Below are 6,851 nucleotides of genomic sequence, written 5' to 3'. Positions count from 1 at the left end.
ATGACAAAAGTTGTTTTGCAGAATAACTTGACTGAAAACAGTCAAGAAAACAGACTCCAGATATACTTGAGCGGATGACACGTGACATTACAATCAGCCCATTCCATCAGTGCTCCAAAGCGAAGTTTGACTGAAAGCGCTCTCTGAAGGATGTGTGCATAGCTGATAAGGACCTATTTTGAAGCTATTTCTCGCTGCGCTTTTAAAAGCAAAGTATGAAGACTCTCTGATTTGTTTTTTTTTCTAAGTAGGTTTATGCAATCTTTTTTGAAATGTGGCTGCTTTGGGAGCAAAATCGAGAGAAAATGTTGATATGTGGGGCATTTTAAGCATTGCAAAACTAGGGCTTGAATAGACGCAGATAAGCGGCCAAGAGTTTGGATGTGCGTTGAGCCTATCTGAACATAGCACTTGGTTTTACTGCAGTGTAAGAATGAGCTTCCATGACAATTTCTTACTTCATGAGCAGTATCCAGTATGTTGAGGGGGAGGAAATAGTACAGTTTCGTTTAACCAGACCTAAAGGCACAAAAGGAACCAAAGGGAAAATGCTTCAGTGAACATCCAACTGTCTAAAGTGCAAGAACGATTGCAAGCTCTTGTCTGTACCTGAAAAAATTATAATTGCCTAAGTAATTACTGACTCTTAGGAGTATGATATTTCTAGAGCAAAAGAAATCAAATTCCAGCAAGCGAAAAAGATTGAGTCTCAACATGGGCAACAGCTGGTGTGATGGGTACAACTACTACCTTTGGATCCAGAGGTTGGGGGTTTAAATTCCATCTTCTGCTGTAGCATGGTACTTACCCTGAACTGATATAGTAAGAATTACATGGCCGTTGAAATAAGTGAAATAATTATAGGTAGCTCAGAAGTGCAAGTCCCCTTGGAGAAAAGCATTAATTCCATATATAAACACAAAGGTTTGTTTGTGAAGTGTACAATATCAAACAGCTACAGAAGAGCTGAGTCAGGTAGACAGTTATACAGCATTATGGAGTACTTAATTAAGTTGAAATGATTTATTCTGTTCTGTTATAAGAACTAATGTTATCCGTTGAAGTAATAGCGTCCATTTCAATGGGATTTGGTGAAATGTTAGCATGAATGTGTCTGAAAGGCTCCTGAATGCATGAAAAAAATTACCAGTAATTGTAATATGACAATATTTACATTTTCAAAGAATTCACTTTACAATGGGTTTTCAGTAATGCACTACCTTACTAAGGTTGGTGAATACTGTATTTGAACAAGGTTCTTCTGTCAAACTTTGGCCTGCCACCATTCCCCAAGGAGTGTCTCAATTCAAACTGATGGAGCTCTAGAAGTGTATTGGAGGACAATTAATCACAAATAATCCTTCCTATATCCTCCTTTGTTGAGAACAGTCTGAGAAGCACATAACTACACTAGTAAGGTGGACTTGCAGAACATTATGAAGAGTAACTGAGGGTAAAAATGTGAAAGGTTCATGCTGGAGATTATCAAATAAGCAATCAATCTCTTTTTTAGATCAAATAAATTATTCATGATTTTGTTGTTCTCTATACAATAAGCAAGTGGTAAGATTATTACAGAATAGCATTATTATTATATTTCCTTGGATAAAGACACTAAAACCATAAATTCAGCAGAATGTAGTTAAAAACACATATAGCTGTGTGAGGTCACACCCAGGGCAGTAATGGAGTTGCTGCATTTAGGGAAGCAGAGGTGTCTTTTACAATGAGTCATTCTTCTCTAAGTACCCTTTACCAAAGTAAACTGCTGGAAGAAGAAACCTACAATTGCTCCAAAGCAAAAAAAAGACACGGCCTCATTCACACTCATTTGATGCAGCCTATCATGTCATTTTTGACATAGTGGAAATGTCAGAATGGTACAGGTAGATACTGTGGCTGCCTCCACATCAGCAACGCCATGCTGGGACAATCCATCTGGAAGATGGGGGGGGCAACAGGCCCTAATCTAAGGTTCGTGTGGGACTTCATCACGGGTCAGAGCTGATGCATGGCCATTTGCAGAAATGTCAAGCTGGGGTTTGAACAAGCAGCATTCACTCTGGCCAAATAAGACAATAAGGAAAACACTTTGAATTTCTCATCCTGGTTATTTTACATAAATTCATCCACTGAATGCATGACATTATTAATTACTTATGAATATTATGTAGTTATATAGGCAGTGCTTTCAACGAAAGTAACTTATATAGCTTGTACCATCCATCCATCTAACCATCAATTCATTTTCTAGCTGCTTATTGTGCTGAGGGCCAGTGACAACAAAACCATATGTCATATACCTCCTTGGTCATACAACTGACTGTTTTACTGGAGAAATTTGGATCAGTAAAACAGTCAGTTGCATGTATGATCAACAGCAGGATCCCTCCTATTAGTCAGCAGTCTGTAACCATAAGAATAGTGACTACAACACTCAAGTCTCATTTGTTTGTGTTTTAAGAGAAAGATTAAGATATTTTCACCAGTCACTTGGTCAAAGCAACAAAGGCAGCTACAAATTCAGTGATCCCTCTAAAGATATGGAAACAGAAGATTCGGGATAATGTCCCAGTCTCCCTGCTAGGGCTCTAGAACACTGATTCCTTTATTACTCACTTCAGTGATTTACAGCACTTTGTGTTAAATCCTTCACAGTAGCTCACAGACATCAGACTGTTCATTTGCCCATATATGATACCACTCAAACTAGGAGGAAACAAATTTGTGTTCAATTTAAGGAGCTCAGTCTGAACAGCACATGGTTATGTTCAAGAGTCCACCTGGGCAGTTACCATTAATGGAATAGTTTCTTTGAGGTAGGCATACAAGATTTCAGTTAATTGTGTATAAAACGTTGGCATGAAAAGTATCATCAAAAAGTCTAAGCGATTTCGCAGTGAAGGGTGACAATTAGCAATATTAATAGAAGCACCTGCAAAGGCTGAAATGATGGGGTCCTTCGGGCCATTCCAGGATGGCCTCTGACTCATCATGTCTGGGTTAATAGTGTACCCCTTTCAAACCTGCTGGCTTTATTCTGCAACTAATAACTAACAGCGCAGCCAAATCTGCTGAAATTCCCCAAAATAAAATAAGGGTCATTAGTTCCTGCCAGGATGTGTACTTGTGTGTGTATGTGTGTGAGAGAGACTCAGGAGGCTTGGAATAATGTGTTCTACAGGACTCTGAGTTGAGTCAGCCTAATTTTGCGTCCTCAAAATGCCAGAAAAAGGTAAAAACAGTTGACATTTTAAACTTCTCTCCCCTTCCTTAGGTAGAATGAAGACTTAGTGTTCTCCATTTGGTTATTAAATGCGGGAGCACACACCTCAGCCTGCAGTGCTCCATCGCATATCACTGCCATTAACTCCCCAGGGTCAGTTCTTCTCCAGGGTGTGGGCATAAGAGAGCAAACGGCATTTGCTGGAAATTTCTGGATGAGACCCCTGCATCCCCATGTCTTGATCGCCACTTAAAGGAGGGGCTCTTAACCTGAGGTCCATTGACCTCTTGGTGGGGAACATGGATAGACTTCAGGGTGCTCATGAAGTACAGGTTTGCTTTGAAAATAGCACAAACTATATAAAAATTAAAAATAACATCTGTGACATAATTCTGTTTGAATGTAATCAATTTTAAATGCAATTAAATGAGTACAGTATTTTCTCTGAATTTATGTATGGACATTTTTGTAGGAGACGTCTTTCACTTTCAGCACGTTCTTAAAGGAGTTCTTGGCCTGTGAAGGTCAAGAACCCCTGACTTAAAGGATGAAGAATTCATAAAAAATCTAGTTGACATGTCTCCTTTGCACAGTTTATAATAAAGTTTTGATGTCAATAAGTCCCTGGATGCAGATCGGTAGAGAAGTTAAGAAATCATTTGCAGACTGGAGCCACAGAGTTCTTGTACTCTCAAGGGCCTACTTCAACTGCCTTCTTCAATCTGGCATTGGCAAATTCATTGTATGCAGCAAAGACTGACAGTCTCAAAAAGAAATTTTTTTTCTGATGCTTGAGGAAATGTTGAACCTTCATGTGTGACAAATGAAGGATACTTGACTGCTTGCCAAACAATGGCTGTTTACGACTCCGTCAGCTTTTTTCATTTTGCTGCATTCATACTGTAACAACTCACATTACCAGGAGTTTGAGCGGGAAATGGGTTTATTGTAAATAGTTGTATTGTGGGAAAAATGGAATTAAATGTTCAACTGCTGGGGGAACTTATGGGAAATTTAAGGGGCTGACTGTGTTTGTCAGGGGAAGAGGGTGGAAAGCCTGAGGGATGCTAAGCAGGCTGGGAAGGGGTCCTCGGACCAAGAGCATTATCATGTTGTGTGCCAGCGTTCCAACAAACGTTTGTAATGAGTGCTGTCCGTATGTCCTTCTTTGCTCCATCTGAACCTGGACAGCAGTGTGCTACAACACATCCCACTATACGTCAAATACACAGTGCATTATACCACTCAGAATACTCAGTGAAGCAGCTGGAACAGTGTATGATTGGATTCAAGGGGGTCCAGATGATCACCTTTCCAATACCCCAAAAACAAATCTGCTATTACATGGCAGTTCACAGTGACCCTGATGGAAGCTCAACTATGAGTAACACCTGCGCTTCCATGCTGTTGAACTGCAGAATGATGGTGACTCACACAACACAGGAGGTCAGCAGAGGGATTTATGAGAGATTTGAACAGACGAGGTGACAGCCAGCCACTCGGAGGGCAGGGTTCGAGCCCTGCTCCTATAATGAACTATTGACTTTCTACATACTGTTGTCTTCCTTTGAAGCCCCACTGGTTGCTTTGCGGCCTCACCCTGAGGAGACAAGCTGCTGCTTTAATTTGAAGAGCATCTCCACCGGCTCGCAAGCCATGCTTCCCTTCCAGGGCAGATGCTTTTAACACCGGCCCAATAATCTCAGGGGCAAAGCAAGGCAAAGGAAAAAACAACAGCTACCTTTTTTAATCTTACAGATTAAAAACTCTGAGTTGTTTGGAATTCCGCATCTAATGGCAAGTTATGGAGCTGTAGTTTGGCAACCAGTTGTTCAAAAGAGCAACAAAGGTTATATACTTCATTTAATTGTAGAACAGATGTTTTGATTGTTAAATTCAGAAAAGCAATTGCCATTCGAGGGTCATCCGCAGAAGTGAGGAGCAGGTGTTGAATATAGTTGCACTTCATCCAGGACTTCATCCTACTTATTCTTACATACCATACAAATATGATAATAAATTAAATTTTGCCTTGAGCCCCGTGCACTTCAGTCTGATCTTTTCTCTGGAGACATTCATACACTCCTGTTTTTTCGAACTCTCCAAAAGAGAGCAGCGGAAGTCTAGACAGCTAGCTGTGTCAGACGCCATCGATTGCTTATTAATAAGCAGTGCGGGTGTGAATGGAACAGCATTCTACATTTTTTGGATCCCACTTCCAATGGCCTGCGCGGTAGATATTGATAGCTTGTCACTTTGCTATTGTCAACTTTTGCACATTTCACGGCAGACAGCCAAACAAGACTGTGGACTGCTCGTCTCGGTGTGAAGCATTGCTCCTGTCACAGATGCTTGTATTAGGTTTGATATTTTTGTGATTGAAATGAATGTAACACTGCTTCCACTGCCCTATATAGAAGCTGTCTGGATTACTGGGCAGTCCACAGCACTACAGTAAGATCACTAGGAAATATGCAAACAGGGTATGGGACAAGCGGTTCAGAAAATGTGTGTGTGTGTGTGGGTGTCACAACAGGGCAAGTAGTCATAATGAAGGAACAGGACTTATGATTAAGCGAATGCCAGTGGAGCCAATGGGTAGCATGTTGGATAGAACCATTGCCTATCACTTGAAGGACCCATATATGCATTCCACCTGTTGCTGCAAGGTACTTATAGTTACCCTAACTTAATAGAGTAAAGACTACTTAGGGAGCTGTGGTGGCACGGTGGGTTCATCAGGTATTCCCTGTGTCTTGGGCCTAGGGTTTGAGCCCTGCTTGGGGTGCCCTGCAATGGAGTGGTGTCCTGCCTTGGGTGTGCCCCTTGGCCCTATGTCCTGCACTAGGGGGCAAGGTTCCTGCTCAGAACAAGCAGTTGCTGCTGATAGATAGATAGATAGATGGATGGAAAACTACTCAGCTGTATAAATGAGTAAACCATTGTAAGTATTCAAGCATAATATTACAAGTCACTTAATGCTTTTCAGAATAGCTTCCCTTAAATGCATTATTATTAAATAATAATATGTAAACGGAGTTGTCACATTTAAAACTGTGAGAAAAGGAGGTGGCATAATAGTGAAGGAGTAACGCTTACGATGACAAAAAATTAAAAGTTTTGAAGGTATATTCAATTTTATATTGCAAGTTTTATATAGAATACTGTCACAAGGACGAGAGATAGAGGAGTTGGTCCGGACTCGAACGCAGGTTCATTATAGAAGCACATATATAATTATAAATCAAGTAGAAATATTCAAATTATTGGCTTCAAGAGATGTAAAGAAAAACATGTCCTTACTTGAAACAAATCTTTGCATCTAGGAGGCAAAATAGAATTCAAATTTTCACAAAGTGTTTTTTGATCAGACTCATGATCCTTAATTTTCATAAATCACAAACTCCTTCATTGTGTACCAAACCATCCTGAGACATTTACATTTATTTATTTAGCAGATGCTTTTCTCCAAAGCGACTTCCAAATTCAAAATTCAAATTCTTTTTGTCACATACACAACCATACACAGTACGACGTGCAGTGAAATGCTTTATACAACTGTCCGACATAACAGTTTAAAAAAAAAATAACAAGTAGTAATATGTAAAAATGTATATAAAACCTT

The sequence above is a fragment of the Scleropages formosus genome, chromosome 20 (genome assembly GCF_900964775.1).
Source record: "Scleropages formosus chromosome 20, fSclFor1.1, whole genome shotgun sequence".
In the NCBI taxonomy this organism is placed as follows: domain Eukaryota; kingdom Metazoa; phylum Chordata; class Actinopteri; order Osteoglossiformes; family Osteoglossidae; genus Scleropages; species Scleropages formosus.
The sequence above is the reverse complement of the archived record's forward strand: the minus strand, read 5'-3'. Positions refer to the sequence as shown.